We start from the raw sequence: 18,791 nt of genomic DNA, 5'->3' as shown, positions 1-18,791 counted from the left end.
TAATGTTGCTTCATATACAATCTCCTTACAGACAGCATTGGATTTGAACCCAGGTCTGATCCCGATCACTGGCATTGTAAAGGGGTCGCCCTAACACTACACCAACCGTGCTGCCCTTTAGAGCAGAAGCTGAATGCAAGATTACTTTTGCTTTATATTCAGCACTGGAAAAGTCAGAAATTTGTTCTAATTCATGGCCAGGACTGGTCAATGCCAGTTCTTGGAGATGGTTGTGAGTGTATCCATGTATCATGCATGTGCTGCTGTCCCAGTAATTAGCATGTTCCCATGTGAGGCCAGTGACCCAAATTAATCCAACTGCTCATATTTTATGACACCTTAAACCATATGGCAAGGAAATCAACCTTACATAAATGAAGCTAATCTTCAAAAGACTAAATGGAATGGGGGACTATCATTTCCGAATCTTAGATTTTTCTACTGGGCAGATAACATACATAATCTACTTTTATTGGTACACTTTGATAAACTAGTGACCTGCTCTTTTTGGATAGAAATGAAATTTAATTTCTCTAGAAATTCATCTATGTTGGCCATTTTAGTTTCCTCATTACACCTCTCCTCTTCTCAATTGACACACATCTTATAATGATAAATATGTTGAGAATTTTGTCACAATTTAGGAAATTTTTCTGTCATAATAGTTTTTCTCTCACCATTTTTCTAAGATGCAGGTTTTAAGGAATGATTTAGCTTAACTATCAAAAGTTATAGAGATCCACTTATTCTAAAGAATTTTTCTACTTTTGAACAGTCGAAAACCAACTTTAAACTTATTAATAGACATGTTTTTAGATATTTACAAGTTAGGCATTTTTTTTCAGTCTAAACTTTTTGATTTTCCTTAAATCTCGGAAAAAAAAAATTCTTGATTTACTTTTTTGATTTGCAGTTATCCCCGCGTGGATTAATATCAATTATACAGTCTCAATGACCAGGATTAAGAATGATTGGGAATGCAATTTGAACAGATCATTTTCAGACCAAGAGAGGATTTTCACTCTTAACATAATTGATGAATCCTCATTTTCTGCACAACATTGTTTGTAACAATTTAAGTTGATGCGCAGGATGCACGCGTCCAAAATCAAATTATCTTGTTTTTACGTGAAGGTTGATCCACTATTTGATAAGTGTGAAATCTTTGAAGCCTCATTGCTTCATTTGTTTTCGGAGTGCCCTAATTTAGAAAAATTTTAGAAAGACATTTTTCAGATTTTGTCAAATTAGAGCCATGCCCTCTCAATGCTTTGTTTTATTTTTCTTGAGAAGAGGATATTCAACCCAAGAGAAATTTTTAGCTTTTACCTCATTGATAGCTAGATGAGCAATTTTAATTAAATGGAAGGATAACTCTCCATCTACTCATGCCCAGTGGTTACATGATGTTATGTCCTTTTTAAACTTGGAGAAAATTATATACAACATTAAAGATATAAAGTTTCTATTTGACAAGATGTGGGGCCCATTCATAGATTACTATTATAATTGCAAGATTAAAGAAACCTGGATGATCCAAAAATTCTCTGTCCGGTGTCTGAAGGTCACTTTTTGATCTCTATCTTTATAAATTTTACAAATTAATCTTTTTTTAGAGAGAGGGGTTAGGTTAGTCAAAAGATTTTTATTTTGTTTTCTTTTTTTTGTCTTTTCTTTTTATAGATTAATTAGTTAATCTATTAAATATGGTTTATCATGGATCATATCATTAATTAGATAGAATGTACCCTTGGTTCATATAAAGGGATTGTTTGGTTTTGTCTTATCTATTTCCTATCCATATGTATGCTGGGATATATTATTAGAAAGGGATAAACTGTTAATTGCCATATTTATAGAATTTGATGTCTTATAGAAGCAGGCAAATAAACAATTATCGATAGGCTTTTGATTTACATTATATGTTTAATATGTGATATGTACATGATATAACCTGTGGTTTGCTATTATTAGATGACTTTATGTGTAGGAGTTGTATATTAAACAATAAAAATATTTTAAAAACAAAAGACACCCTAGGCAAAAAAAAACAATCTGCTGGAAAATCTCAGCAGGTTGAGCAGGATCAATGAAAGAATAAGAATGGTTAATATTTTGTGCTTGAAATCTTCATTGACTGGATTTAACAAGGTTGACCAAATCTTCTTTGATCTCAATATTTAAATTGTTTTAGAATATAGAACATTACTGCACAATACAGGCACTACAGCCCACGATGTTCGCTGACCCATGTATACCTACAAAAAAAACTAAACCCTTCCTACGTCATAATCCTCTATTTTTCTTTCATCATGTGCCTAAAAGTTTCTTAAATGTTCCTATGGTTTCAGCCTCTGCCACCACCCCTGGCAATGCATTCCAGGTACCCACAATTCTCTGTGCAAAAGTCTTACCCTGATGTTTCTTCAAATCTTTCCTCTCTTCACTTTGTTCAAATGTCCTCTGGTGTTTGCTGCTCCAACCCTGGGGAAAAGGTGCTGACTCTCTGTGGTGATACACCACTAGCCTACTGCAAGGGCCAATCTCTGTACCTGCAGGAAGATCACCAGAGGACAGACCACACCTGACTGGCTGTCAATCAACCAACCTGAATAGACCTAACTCCACCCGGCTGGCTGTCAATCAACCACCCGGGATATAACCCTGAGCTGGCCCCTCCTGAGTAGTCACTCAGCAGTCACTAGTACAGCCACCACTGTAGCAGAGACTTTTAACTGAATAAAGCCTGTTGTACAGTCTTTCTCGAGTTTTGTGTCTGCTTCCTGCTGCAGCCGTGCATCACAATGTCCACATTCCCTATGCTGCTTATAATCTTGTAAAAGGCAACTCTTATCCTTCTTCACTCCAAAGAGTAAAGCTCTAGCTCTGCTAATTTTGCCTCAGAAGACATACTCCAATCCAGGCAATTTCCTAGCAAATCTCTTCTGCACCCTCTCCATAGCTTCCACATCTTTCCTGTAATTAGGTATCCATGATGAACACTACAGCACAGTACAGGCCCTTCAACCCTCAATGTTATTCTGCCCCATATATTTCTTAAAATCTTCCCTACCCCGTAACCCTCTAGATTTCTTCCATCCATGTGCCTGTCTAAGATTGTCTAAAATATACCTAATGTTTAAGAAAGGCATTCCAGGCACTAACAGTCTTTCTTCTTCTTTGGCTTGGCTTTGCGGATGAAGATTTATGGAGGGGTAAATGTCCACATCAGCTGCAGGCTCGTTTGTGGCTGACAAGTCCGATGTGGGACAGGCAAACACGGATCCAGTGGTTGCAAGGGAAAATTGGTTGGTTGGGGTTGGGTGTTGGGTTTTTCCTCCTTTGTCTTTTGTCAGTGAGGTGGGCTCTGCGATCTTCTTCAAAGGAGGTTGCTGCCCGCCAAACTGTGAGGCGCCAAGATGCACGGTTTGAGGCGATATCAGCCCACTGGCAGTGGTCAATGTGGCAGGCACCAAGAGATTTCTTTAGGCAGTCCTTGTACCTCTTCTTTAGTGCACCTCTATCTTGGTGGCCAGTGGAGAGCTCGCCATATAACACGATCTTGGGAAGGCGATGGTCCTCCATTCTGGAGACGTGACCTACCTAGCGTAGTTGGATCTAACAACTCTGCATAAAAAAAACATACCCCTAATATCACCCCTAAACTTCCCTCCCTTAACTTTGTACATATGTCCTCTGGTGCTTGGTATTCCTACCCTGGGAAACAACTTCTGACTGTCTACCCTAGTATGTCTTTCATAATCTTGTAGTCCTCTATTAAGTCATCTCTCATCCTTCCATGCTCCAAAGAGAAAACTTCCAGCTCCACTAACCTTAGCATAAGATTGATTTTCCAATCCAGGTAACATCTTGGTAAATCTCTGCATCCTCTCCATAGTTTCCACATCCTTCCTATAATGAGGTAACCAGTACTGAGCACAATACTCTAAGTGTGATCTCACCAGAAATTTGTAGAGTTGCAACATGATCTCTCTACTCTTGAACTCAGTCCCCCAATTAATGAATCCCAGCATCCCATAAGCCTTCTTAACTATCCTTTCAACCTGTATGGAGACCTTGAGGGATGTATGGATTTGGACCCAAAGGTCCCTCTGTTCATCTACATTCTTAAGTAAATATTGTGTTCTGTCTTCTGGTTGACCTTCCAAAATGCATCACATTATACTTATCCAGATTGTACTCCATCAGACACTTCTCTGCCCAAATCTGCATCCTGTCTATATCTTCTTGTAATCTTTAACAATGTTCAGCTCCATTCACAATGCTTCCAAACTTCATATCATCTGAAAACTTACTGACCCATTCTTTTGTCTCTTCATCCAGGTCATGTATAAAAATTACAAAGAGCAGGGGTCACAGAACAAATCCTTGCGGTACTCCGCTAGTCACTGACCTCCAAGCTGAATACTTTCCTTCCACTACTACTCTCTGCTCTCTACCTACAAGGCAATCTTTTATTCATACAGCCAAGGTTCCATGGATCTCATGCCTCATGACTGAACACAATATTCTAAGTGTGGTTGTGTGGTGATCCAACTGCTGGTCAGTCTGTGACTGCCTGCGCCTTGTGGCAACCCATTGTAGCTGCAGGGAGGTAACCCCAGAGACTGGCTCCAGCTACTCTCTGCCAATCACCAGCCCCATATAAAGGCTCCCGCCAGCCCTTCGGCAGAAGCAGAGCACACAGAGCCAGAAGGGATACAGAAACTTGTGTGGAAGTTTTAAGCTAATTAAAGTATGTAGTATAGCATTTGTAGTTTGTGCTTGTTTTGTTCACAATGAAGCTCACCACTATTTAATTAGCTTTTATCTTAAAGGACTATGGAGAAGTTCCTCAGCATAGAAAAGCTGGATAATGGCCTCCAATGACCAGAAGCTCCAGCCCACTTTGAGATCTGGAAGCATGTGATTGGGGCAATCATCCACACTCAGGCTGAAGTAATCAACTCACACCAAAAGAAACTCATGGTCTGTTCATGAAACTGGGTCCATTCGCATTCCAGGCAATCCGCGACTGCAACAAGTACAAACCGGTGATGGCCATCCTGGAGAACATCTACCAGCTTCCAGCAAGCATACTCTACTCCACATACCTGCTTAGCACCAGGCTATAACAACCAGGTGAGGCAGTAGAGTCATACCTTGTGGCGCTATGTGAGCTGGCGCACCCGTGCATGGCTGAGACAGGGGTGACCACTGGGGAAGTGGAACGACTCATCCAGGATGCATGTGTGCAAGGGCCGTGATGGAAGCTGACCCGACAGAGACTGCTGGAAGAAAGCAATGCTTCCCTCACATGGGACATTGATGTGATCCACTCACTAGATGCTGCAGCCCACCACACAGAAATATTCAATGTTTGCCCGCCACCTCTTCCAGTCTGGCTGATCCAAACTACTGCCGCCACCGAGGGCCCCTTCTGTGGAGAAGTGATCATTGCCACCAACACATCCTGCTGCTGTAAGTACTGTGGGACCCAGTGTGGGTCCGACAGATGATCCTGAAAGAATGCCCTATGAGGAACTCACATTGCTCCTGATGCAGTAAGAATAGCCACTTTGTCAAAGAATGCCTCTCCAAACCTGCTGGGAGCAGTGCGGCCCTCCATGGCCAGTTGGAAGCCCCCCTCAACCCTCCAGGCACCTCCATGTGTGATTATCAGGCAATGCCATTGCTCTGCCTGTCACTTCCGGCCCGGCTGTTGAACCATGCTACCGCCACATGCTCCCTACAGGCACTGCCATCTTGGACCAGCCGACTTTTGCCCATGCCAAACACTTCATTTCCGTCCCCGCTGACCTGACCATGGTCAACATGTGTACGTAAAGCCTACCCCCGACTGCGCACTTGTTGCACCCCATGCCGGCACACGCAATGTACCAGACTCACCATGCTGCACAAATGATGATGATGCCTCCACCATCCTAGCTCATCAGGACTGCACCTAGAAACCACACTTGCCACTGCCAGCTTGGAGCACTGACTTGGACCCTGAATTGGACCTAGAGTCCACCACGCTGTTTGGCAACATCCCCATGGACACGGGCGCTCATGAACATTGCTGTCAATGGGAAATTAATAAAATGACTGTTGGATAGCGGTAGTACTGAGAGCTTTGAACACTGTATGTGGTCCATAAGCTGGAGATCAAAGTACACTCAGTGAACTTTTCGATTTCCTTTGCATCCCTGGGTCACTCTATCACAGTGCTGGGGTGCTGTTCTGTAAATTTGACTGTGGGAGGGGAAATGTACAAAGGGTTCAGGCTTCTGGTCAGGCAAAAGCTCTGTACCCCGATTGTCCTGGGACTAGATTTCCAATGCTATCTCTGCAGTGTCACTCTGGCCTTCAGTGGCCTATTCCCCCCACTCACCGTCCACAACATCAAACCTAGAAACAGCCCCTGCTCCACCTGCAGACTCTCCATCCTATGAGTACCCCCTCCCTCCCTCATAAACCACCTGATACCAGACTGCAAGCCCACTGCAGCCAAGAGCAGGTGCTACTGTGCAGCCGACAGGGCCTTCATCAAGACTGAGATGCAACGGCTTCTGGTAGAAAGGGTAATAGAGCCCAGCACTAGCCCCTGTTGGTCCCAGGTCCTGGTGGTCAAAGGGGGTAGTAAACCAAGGATGGTTATCAATTATAGTCAGACCATCAACCAGTACACCCAGCTGGATGCCTACCCACTACGCTGTTTTGCCGACATTGTCAATGAGATAGCCCAGTACAGGTTTTTCTCCACCAGTGTCCTAAAGTTAACCTATCATCAGCTCCACATCCATATCCAGGATAAGCCATGCTCAAGGCTGATGGGTGCCTATAGCAGTTCCACCAGGTCCCTTTTGGGGTCATAAATGGAATCTGTGTTCCAGAGGGAGATGGACCACATAGTAGACTGACAAAACCCGAGATCGACCTTCCCATACCTGGACAATGTCACCATCTATTGCCATGACCAGCAGGACCACGATGCTTTCCTGGAGAAGTTCCTCCAGACAGCAGAAGCATTAAATCTCCCTTACAATAGGAAGAAGTGTGTGTTCAGCATCACCCGCCTTGCCATCCCTGAGTATATCGTGGGACATAGTGTCATTTGTCCTTATCCCGAATGTATGCATCTTCTAACGGAACTTCCCCTCCCCCACACACCCTGCACAGGTGCCTAGGACTGTTTTCTTACTATTCCAACTGAGTCACCTGGTTCTCAGATAAGGTCTGCCCACTGGTTTAAACTACCACCTTCCCCCTTCCCACCGAGGTGCGTGGTCTTCACCCCCATTAGAAAGGATGCATGCCATGGAGGAAAACACCCCATTTCAGGTGGAGTGCGATTCCTCTGACATTACCTTCACTGCCATCCTCAACCAAGAGGCAGACCCATGGCCTTTTGTCCCTAACCCTCCACAGCTCAGAGCTTGGGAACTCCTCCATCAAAAAGGAGGCCCAGGCAATTGCGGAAGCAATCCGCCACTGGCGCCACTACCTGGCAGGCAGGAATTTCACCCTCGTAACAGACCAGGTTGCAGTGGCATTCATGTTCAGCACCTCCCACAGAGGCAAGATCAAAAACAACAAGATCTTGCACTTGAGAGTTGAGCTGGCCACATTCAGCTATGACATGCACTTTAGGCCGGGGAAGCTCAACGACACCCCCGATGCCCTGTCCCAGACCTAGGCTAGTGCTCAGCATAGCTTCAGGTGCTGCACGACACCCTTTGTCACCTGGGTGTTACATGACCATACCATTTTATGAAATCCTGGATTCTCCCCTTCACTGCCCAGGAAGTCCTGACCATGACTGAGTCCTGATGGATCTGTATAGAGAGCAAATTGTGCTTTTTCCATTCAGCACAGGCCCGTGTAATAAAGGCCATGAGCCCTTCAAGCGATTCAGCATCAACTATAACGGACCACTGCCTTCCACAAATAAGAACATTTATTTCCTCTCAGTTATAGACGTATACTCCCGTTTCCTGTTCACCATTCCTTGCCCCGATACCTCCACTGCTTCCATTATCAAGACACTAGTGCAGATCTTTACCATGATCAGATACCCGGCATTCATCCACAGTGTCCAGGAATCTTGCTTCATGAGTAAGGAGCTGCACCAGTACTTGGTGATCCATGGCATCACATCTAGTTGCATCTATGTTGAAAGGATGATCCAGCAACTACTGGTAGGAAGTCATTCCTGATGCGCTCCATGCCATATGTTCAATCTTATGTACAGCTACCAACCAGACCCCTCATGAATGCCTCTTTTCCTTTCCCACGAAATTGGTAACTGAAGTCTCACTGCTGGCATGGCTGATGTCTCCGAGACTAGTCCTCCTCTATAGACATGGGAGGATTCATAAATCCAACCCCCTGGTCATGCAGGTGCACCTCCTCCATGCCAACCTACATCATGCCTACATGGCATACTCTAATGGACATGAAGACACTGTCTCGACTCAGGACCTAACACTGGCAAGAGCCCAGAACCCCCATGCCAGGCACCCTGGCACCTCCAGAACCCTCCTGAAGCTGACATCCTCCCCCCGCACACCATCATCCACTGGACCCCGCTGCCCATGGACCCACCCCTGACCTCCACCCCCTCGCTGCCATGCACCACCCCACCCTCACCACTGGCCACCCCAGATCCAGCGAAACTTCAGGCAGTCCCATCTCCACCAAACATTGACCAGGAGCCTGTCCTGCAATGGTCCCAGAGGCAATGGTGACCACCAGATCACCTGAGTTTGTAAACTTGCAAATATATATATTTTTCTCTCCCAACTACCCAGTATCTAGTGGACATTTGGCACAAAGACGGTGGTGGACACTGTTTTTCTTCCCTTCCCCCCCCAACCCCCCCGACTCATTTTAAGAAGGGGGTGAATATGGTGATACACCATTAGACTGTTTGCATCTGTCCGCACTTCTACCTGCCTACTGCAGGGGGAAACCCACTGTACCTGCATGGAGGTAACCTGGGAGACTGGCTCCACCTACTCCCTGCCAATGACTGGCCCCATATAAAGGCTCATGTCGGCCTTTGAGCAGGAGAAGAGCGTACAGAGCCAGAGAGGATACAGAAACTTGTGTGCAAGTTTTAAGCTATTTAAAGCCTGTCGTACAGCCTTTTGTTTTTTGTGCTTGTTTTGTTCATGCTGCAGCACATCACAGGTCGCATATGAAATGTATGGAGCTGCAGTATTAACTCATGGCTCCTGAACTCAATCCCCAAATTAATGTAGCCCAACATACCTTAGTCCTTCTTAACTATCCTATCAAACTGTACAATGGCTTTAAGAGATCCATAGATTTGGATACCAAAGTCCCTCTGCTCATCATATTGTTAAGTATCCTACCAGTGACCAACCCAAATGCAGCGCCTCACACTTATCTGGATTGAACTCCATCTGCCACTTTTCCACCCAACTCTGCATCCTGTCTATATCCTATGACAGCCTTCAACCAGATAGAAATTATAAGCACATGGGACTTAAGACTATATGACTTTAGAAATTCAAAATTGTGGAAAACAATAACTATTCAAAACTTCTATGATAATATTTTGGTCATAATCACCTGGTCACAACCTCCTCTTGCTGCTACATTCAGACAGAAGGCACAGAGTTCAAGAACAATTTTAATTCAACACCTTTTAGGCTTTTAAACTTCCCTGTACTATAGCCCCAGACATAATCTATCCCAAATATAATCTACCACAGGATCACCAAAGGATCAGTCTCCTCAACTGAAATATCACTTTTATGTCTTGCACTAACTGCAACTGTAAATATGTATTCATTTATCCTTTGATATTTCTTATCTCTTTGTCTTGCATTTGTGGTCATTTAAATTTTATTATCAAGATTGGTACCTTTGGCTGCAGCAAGAATGTCAGTGTATCTGAACGTTGCACTTATTAATGAGAACAAGACCAATAATATATCAAATTTACATTAATGACATAAATAATCTTCAAATTACAAGGTGCTGACCTCCTCACATTTTGCTAAATTTTAAATTCCCTTCATTTTGAATCTAGAGTGCAGCCTATTTGTGTTTCCATTTCAAAGGGTACCTTGTTCAGATAAAGGCCTGCTAAAATATTGGCGAGTAAAGCAAAATAATATAGTCTTGTCCAGTGCTTTTCAAACTTTTTCTTTCCACTCACATACCACTTTAAGTAATCCCTATGCCATAAATTCTCTGTGATTAGTCAGGGATTGCTTAAGATGGCATGTGAGTGGGAAGGGAAGGTTGAGAACCACTGCTCTAGACCCAAATATTGCAGAAATATTTTGCAAGAGAAAAATTGTCATTGGCCCATTTCCTTTGGAATTATGAAATTGTGCACATAATCAGTCAATTAGGTACAATTAAAACAGTGGTTTTCAAACTTCTACTTTTCACCCACATACCACATGCCACCTTAAGTAATTAAGTAATAATGGAGTGTCTATGGCATAGCGATTTATTAAGGTGGTATGTGAGTGGAAGTCAGGGGATCATGAAGTGGAGAGAGTCAAGAACTTCAAATTCCTGGGAGTCAACATCTCTGAGGATCTGTCCTGGAGCCTCTATGTTGATGCAATCACGAAGAAGGCTCAGCATAACTTAATAATTTGTGTGGCTTGAAGTAAAAACACAAAGCTGGAGAACACTCTTAAAAACTTCTACAGGTGTACTGTGGAGAGAATTCTAGCTGGTTGCATCACTGCCTGGTATGGAGGCACCAACCCACAGGACAAAAATAATTTTCAGAGGGTTGTTAACTCAGCCTGCGACATCACAGACACCAGACCACTCCATCAAGGGCATCTACATGAACTGGTGTCCTAAAAAAGCAGCCTCTATCCTCAAAGACCCCCATCACCCAGGTCATGCCCTCTTCACTCTGCTACCAGTGGGGAAAAGGCACAGGAGCCTAAAGATGGGCTCTTGGCAGCACAAGGTCAGCTTCTTCCCCACTGCCATCAGATTCCTGAACAATAAATAACCAAAAACACTGCTTTACTTTTACTGCACTATTACTTTTGGGTTTTTTTTTATTGTACTGTTGTAAGATGGTTTCTAATATGAATGCTTTCTCTAAGAAGCTACCGCAAAACACCAAATTTCATGACTTGTTCATGACAATAAATTCTGATTCTGATACTGAAAGAAAAAGCATGAAAACCACTGATCTAGTCTGTCTAAAAATACTGTACATTTAACAGCAGAAGAGGAAACAGAATCTTATGGGAAATTTTGTCTGGAAGCAAAGTATAAAATCGGAAAATATTAGACCTGGAGACTTTTCTGAATGTGTCCACATGTACAATGGACCACAATATCAAAATGGTCTTTTATTTTCTTAGTTTTTATTTTCTTATGAATTTCTTCCATTGTGGAGACAGTTAAGTCTGCAAAATGTGTTTCATGTAGTGTGCAGATTATTTGAAAACCAAGATATTTCTTGCCTAGTTCTTGACTTGGTCAGTGATTCAATCACATGAAAAGTGCACAGATAATGGACAAGTTTCACAGATAAAAATGAGTTTTGATTCAAGGTTCAATTTGCTGTGATGTACACAAATTATACAAGTATTGTTTTCATTGCTAACAAACAATCTGCTGTAAGATCACAGTGGGCCAAGCAGCATCAGTGGGAAGTATTCCTCCTGCAAACTATTTGCTGCTTCAGACTTCATAATCCACAGTTTTTTGTGTCCCTCCCACTGTCTTCCTTTGTTAACCATGTAAAGGCACACATTTACTAGCCCTGCCACCACTACCATGATGAGAAAGAAGGCCATTCTCATAGTGAAATTTAGCAAATTGTAAAGACAGGTTTCCCCTGCCTTTAAAACGTTTCACTTACCTGCATACAAGGTCCAAAGGTGGATTGGTAGGTCCAATGCAATCCGGGTTCCCTCCGCCAAGGGTGGTAGTGCCAGAGGTTGTATGAAATCGCTCACCCTCCTGCATGAAAGGATTGCCGCTGAATGCAGCTCAAAAGACAGAGGGCTGATGATGTCACCATGACATCATCAGCTCGCGACACAAGAGCTTAAATTATAAAATACCCATCTGCAACAAAAGAGATTACAAATACGCAAAAGATCTACCTGAGTTCTAAGACTGTTCGAACAGATCTCCACTAGCACTTGTACCTGCTCCTCAGTCCGCCATTGTTGAATATAGGGTGCTTTCATTTCCTAGCACATATGTTCCACATAATGGTGGCATGAGGTGCTACTGCATTACACGTTCCACCTCCTTCACCTTCAGAAGCCAGATATGGAATCTCCTCTGTGTAAAAGGACCACGTCATCTGCCTTTTCTGTCCTCTGCAATAAAAGGTGAATTTGTCTTTTTTGTAATGTGAGCAAGGAATAACACAGCTTGTGTGCATAAAAACCCCAAAGAAGCAGCAGGGAGTTTATAAAAGGAAGAAGGAAAATAATGCCCTAAGAATTGGGGGGGGGGGTGTCATTTTAATATCTCCATTAGCCCTCTTCATTATTTCAGTCACTCCTTTGGGAATGTATTGCTTCCTGCTGATTATGTCCTTACATGTTTATATCTCGCCCGCCTGCTACTCATATTAAAGTCTAGAAATAGAAACACCAAAGTCTATATTTTGAGGGAATGGTCGTGGGTTCAGTTAAAAATCTTCAATAGCCAGCACATTGGTTGTTACCTGTGAAACTTTAACAGTAGCTAATAATTAAGCTGACAAATGTGAACAACTTCTCTTTCCTTCAGTCACAAACAAATCCACATGTCAATGAAGACCCTTTAAAATTTCAGCCAGGTTGTTTTAAAAGGTTGACCCCATCATATCTATCAGTGCTGACTTCAAATTAGCTTTGCAGGTGAAAAAAAAATCATACAAAATCTTTGCAAATTTACATCTTGAACAACTGGAATTATTAATTTACTGAATGGCATAAATTATGCAAAAAATATTAACAATAAGGAACATTGCAGTTGCCATGTCTATCAGACATATCACAATTATTTGTACATAGAGTTAATTATTTGAAGGACAGTGGCATTTATAAATGAAGAAAATGCTACATTTAAGTTATACATTTTAACAGAAGAGTTATTCAGTCCATCTGTTCTCTGGCAGCTCCCAGAGCAGTTCCAGCAGTTCAGAGACTCCCGATAACTTATTATTTCACAGATGGCCATTAAAACCACTATCATTCTTTTGCTCTGAACTGTAGTGCACCTTTAAATGTGGGAGGGAACCAGAGCATCTGGTCGAAACCCATGTAGGGGTTTTCTGCACTCATCTTAAAAATAAGTTCAATGATCGGGATAAATGTCAACAATAAAAGCAAAAATAAGGAAGAATTTCTAAACAATCTTCAAATGGAATTAAATCAGTTATTATATTCAAAGAGTATAAATTCAATTTTTATTTTCAGTTTAAAACCATTGTCCAGCAAGTTGCAAGGAGTACATTTAAATTCCACACAGCCACCAAAGTTAAATTGATCCCTGGTGTTGAGGCATTAGCACCTCATGTGCTAATCTAGAACTCATAGAGAAGAAAAAATGAACAAAAGGAAAATATACCAAGGAACATCAGGGACATGACAGATTTGCTTTTGACCATGCTATTGGATCTGAACCAGCCAACAGATAAGATCTGATGCAATATTCTATGATATTCAATACAGGAATGATTGGCATACAGGCCTTAATTGAAATTAGCACTGCAGTTTATCAATTCTGTTCCTCCAGCTTCCATCCAATTCACATTCATTTAATAAAAATCTCAATTTCAACTGACCTCCACTTTAAGGAGTGATAGAAAAATCCATTAGCTTTTGAATAATAATAATAAAAAAGCATTCATAAAGGTCTTAATCTAATTTTAATTTTTGACTAACATTAGGGATCCCTTTATAGCCTGAGGTAAGAGCATCAATTATCCACTTTGCTCTACTCCAGTGAATTCCTCCATTGGATAATTTCCCAATATGTTTAAATTCAAGTGGATGCATTCAAATATTCAACGTGTCCTCAAACTTTACCCTCCTAAATCCAATCCAAAGTTAATTCAGTGGTTGAGAACTGAAAGTGGCTAAATATTTCTACCACTGTAATATAACCTCCCACTAATTATTTTGAGGTAAACACTAATAATCCATTGACTTTTGTGCCTGTGTATTAACTTTTAGTCATCTCTATACTTGAACATGAATCCCATGGCTCGTTCATGGTTATTATTCATAGTTTATAAAGCAATAGAATAGCGCTAATCATCCCCTTAATTACTGGGATCTAGATGTTTGAAATTGGAATAAAAAGGAGATGGAGATAAAGTTTAAAAAAAAGAAATGAGCACATCAAAAATATTCTGAAACATCGCAAGGGAAATGACAGTGAAGTAATTATTAAAGCTGAAAGTATAACTTTAAGTTACTTGGAATATTAATGCCATTTGAATTTAATTTGTTCCCATTCGCCATCTTCATTCCTCCTCCCTTCTCTTGTCCTTATCCAACAGGAACACATGCTGGTAAATTACACACCTGTGATCATGATTTCCCAATGTTTGATCTCAGTGTCAAACATCACACATCAAGATTTTAAGTGGATTTTCTGCACTCATCTTAAAAATAAGTTTCAATGATCGGGATAAATGTCAACAATAAAAGCAAAAATAAGGAAGAATTTCTAAACAATTTTCAAATGGAATTAAATCAATTATTATATTCAAAGAGTATAGATTCAATTTTTATTTTCAGTTTAAAACCATTGTTCAGCAAGTTGCAAAGGAGGTATACAGTGCCAGCAATCCCAGTTCAAATCCAGAGCTGCCTGTAAGGAATTTGTACATTCTCTCGATGACCTGTGTAGGTTTTCTCCGGGTGCTCCCACCCTCCAAAATATATGGAGTTGGTAGGTTAATTAGTTATGATTGGGCAGAACAGCTTCCATGGGCTGGAAGGGCTTCTACTGTGCTGTATTATTAAAATTAAGTTTTAAATCTTCCATAGCTAATATGCTGTTATGTTAGTACTTATTGGAAAAGTAATGGATTTATGACTATGAAGATCATATAAAATGTGGGTGATGAAGAATACTTTTTTTGTAGTTTGGGAAGAATCACTGTTGAAAAATAAGGAATAATTAAATTAAGGCAGAGGAGACATTTTTTTTCTCTCTCCGAGTATCAGGTGTCTTTGGTTCTCTTCTTTGAATCCATAGATTTGCATGTAAATTGAAGTTTGTCTCAAACTTTTTTGGTCTCATCAGGCTAAATGCAGTGAAATTGAAATGTTAATTAGGCATCCAGAAGTAGCTTGTAAGCTTGCTGCAGATCATTTCAGGTTACGTGCAATAACAGCAGCCGACATGGTAGTGGAGTTGGGGGGTGGGGGGGGAATGCGGTGTAGGTTGGGGGAAAGCAACAAATAAAGGAGAGCAATACCAGTACTGTTTATTTTTCTAGAAATTCAATTATGGTAACATTTAAAATAATTAACATTTACGAGTTAATGAAATTTGCACAATTAGTTGAGCCATGCTTGCAAAATAATTTCCAAGAGTTTAAGATATTTACTTCGAAAGTGATATTACGTAAATGTAAACAATAAAATGCATTAAATGAAAAGAAATTTACAGTTAAATTAATATGTTAAAAACTTCATATTATACAATTTTAAGTTTTTTTCCCACATGGGTTAAAGATTATTACTGTATTGCTCGATACAACATTAACACCATTTACAAATTTGCCAATAATACCTCAATAGTGGGTTGTATAAAGGAAGAAGATGAGTATGCATACAGGAGGGAGATGGAAAACTTGGCTGAATGGTGCAGCATCAAAAACTACCTATAACTCAATCTGACCAAAACTATGGAGCTGATAGTTGACTTCAGGAAAGCCAGAGGTATGCAATCATTGGGGAAGGTGGAGAGGGTGTCACTGTCTTGGAGGATCTTTCCTGGACCCAATACACCAATGGTATCAAGAAGAAACCATGTCAGCACCTCTACTTCCTCAGGAGTTTGTGGAGGTTTGGTTATGACACCAGAAACCCCTGCAATTTTCTACAGTCATGTGGTCCAAAGTGTGCTGACTGACGGCATCACAGTCTGGTAAGGGAACACCAATAACCCTGAGCATAACGCCCTCCAAAAGGTAGTGGACACAGCCTAGGACATCACAGGCAAAACCCTCCCCTCTATTGAGTACTATAGATGACACTTATTCTAATATCTTCTAATTTCAAAGTACAGGAACATGATTCTTTATCCAGACATCTAAAATCCAGAAAGCTCCAAAATCCGGTAAGTGGGGAGAGAGGTGGCCGAGGGACCAGCGCTTGGGGGAGGCGGCTGGCGCTTGGGGGAGGTGGCCAAGGGACCAGCACTTGGAGGAGGCAGCCAGGCGGCCGAGGGACCGGCAAATGGGGGAGACGGCCGAGTGACTGAAAGGGGGTGGGGGTGGATATGGCAGCATAATTCAGTTGGGCTTTCCGAAATCCAGAAAAATCTGAAATTCAGAACACACTGTCCTCAAAGGGTTCCGGATAAAGGATTGTGTACCTGTATCATCTTCTAATGCATGAGCTACAATATTCCAAATTTCTATCTCTTTAATCCAGCAAATCAAACGTTGAGGATGTTACTTTATGTAGTTTTAATTCGTTGATAGAACAGATAAACATTTTGCTTATTTGCATTAAGACTTTCATAACAGTGAATAATAAAGCATTTACTGTATATTTATACAAAGATATATAGAGAAATAAATAAGTACATAAAGATACAAAATAGATATACAAGATCTTAACGAGATAAAAAAATTCAAAGAATAATTTCTCGTGTACATGTTTCCTACACATCTTTTAGAATGAAAGAACAATCTGTTTGTCTGGGTAATTATTATGACATATTACATCATAGTCACTATGGTAACACTACAAACAATAGTTCTCTTAAAGAGACAGGCATAAATTTAACTAAAAATCAAAAATACAAGATTTTAACATTTACATTCCAGCCCCTAATTAGTATAATAGACATTAATGGTCAATATATATGATAATTACTATTAAAGATACACAAAGTAAATATATTAAGTATAAAATAGAAATCAAAACTTTCAGTTTCCTGTAAAAGATAGGTTTTAGTAATAGGTCTATCTAAGTAACCAGTCTTGGTTTTAATCCGCACTTGCCGAATGAATCCTTTCTTCTCTGGAACTGTATTTATGATTTTCCCCACCAAACAAGAATTTCTTGGTGAAGAATTATCCATGATAATTACAATATCACTGCATATAAAATTGTGTTCAGCTTTTCACCATTCTTGTCATTCTTGTAATAACGAAAGATAGTCTTTAATCCATCAGTTCCAAAATAAATGTGCAATAAATTGCCCTTGTTTCCATCTGCATCTTACATAGATATCTTCTTTTTGAAATAGACCAGTTGTCTCATGAATATGTTGAACAATCAAATCAGAAATATGAAATTCCTTGGTTAATATAATTGGATGTTCCACTTCTTCTGGTATTATTACTTTTTCAATCTTCCTCCTACTCTCAATACATCATTTACAAAAATAGGATTTAGCTTATAAGCATGAATTGTTTTTATAACATTCAGATTCTTCTTCAATGTTGATATCTAATAATCAAACATCTTTTTTGACAAAAAATAATTATCTCCAATTCGCCATTCGCCATCTCATCAACTGTTAGGTAATAGCTCTTTCAAGTCTTTAGATTCTCTTTCTTGATAAAATTTTAAAACATATTTTTTAACCTAAGAATCCATGCTACAGCCCTTTACATGCAAAACCATGAAGAGTGATAGCAAATGAATTTTCATTAGATATTTGAATAGTATTTATATTAGTGTTTTGGATTTCATCATCCTCCATTGAATTTCTTTTAACTCTTCTGGATTTTGAGGCCAATCTTCTTGAGATCACAAACAAAATTGAGGACCAAACATCCATGTGTTGCCTATCTTCAGAACATATTGAACTTTTGATCCTTGTGAAGTTATATCAACTGGATTATCCACTGTTTTAACACATTTTCATTAGTTACCATGCAAAATCCTTTTGAATTTATTAACTGTTAGTTGCAAAGGTATGAAACAAAGCTTTTGTACTATCAGTCCAAAACATAGAGTCTGTTAACTCCATTTTTAAATCTCTTCTTAACATTGTGTCCATTTTCCTCACCATAGTAATGGCAGTCAATTCCATTCGAGGCTTTAATGGAGGCATTATGGCTTTTCCCATTATAAATCCACAATGTACTCACGCTTCGTTATTTTGTAGCACTAAATAACTGATAGTACCATAACCACATTCACTTGGATCTGCAAAATGGTTTAACTGAGCAAATGTAGCAATTCCAAAGTCCATTGGTTTCAAACATCTGTTGACTTCAAAATTTATTAACATTTTAAGATTCTCAATCCAATTCATCCAATCTTGTGCAAAGGATTCTGGTATAGTTCCATTCCATTCAAATTTTCTTCTGCACAATTCTTGCAGAATTTTCTTGGCTATTAATACTACCAGAGCCAATATTCTCAAAGGATCAAAAGAATACCTCTTCTTGTTAAAGGTCATTCTTTCAAAACAATTTTGTTTTTGAAAACATCAGATTGAATACACCATTGCACTCCTAGAATTCTTTCAACAGGTAGAAGTTCACAATCCAAGTCAAGTTGTTTTATCTCCTTTGCTCTTTCTGCCTCAGGAATAACAGCCGACACATCTCGACTATTCCTAATCCA

This window comes from Narcine bancroftii, chromosome 7 (genome assembly GCF_036971445.1).
Source record: "Narcine bancroftii isolate sNarBan1 chromosome 7, sNarBan1.hap1, whole genome shotgun sequence".
NCBI lineage: Eukaryota > Metazoa > Chordata > Chondrichthyes > Torpediniformes > Narcinidae > Narcine > Narcine bancroftii.
The sequence above is the reverse complement of the archived record's forward strand: the minus strand, read 5'-3'. Positions refer to the sequence as shown.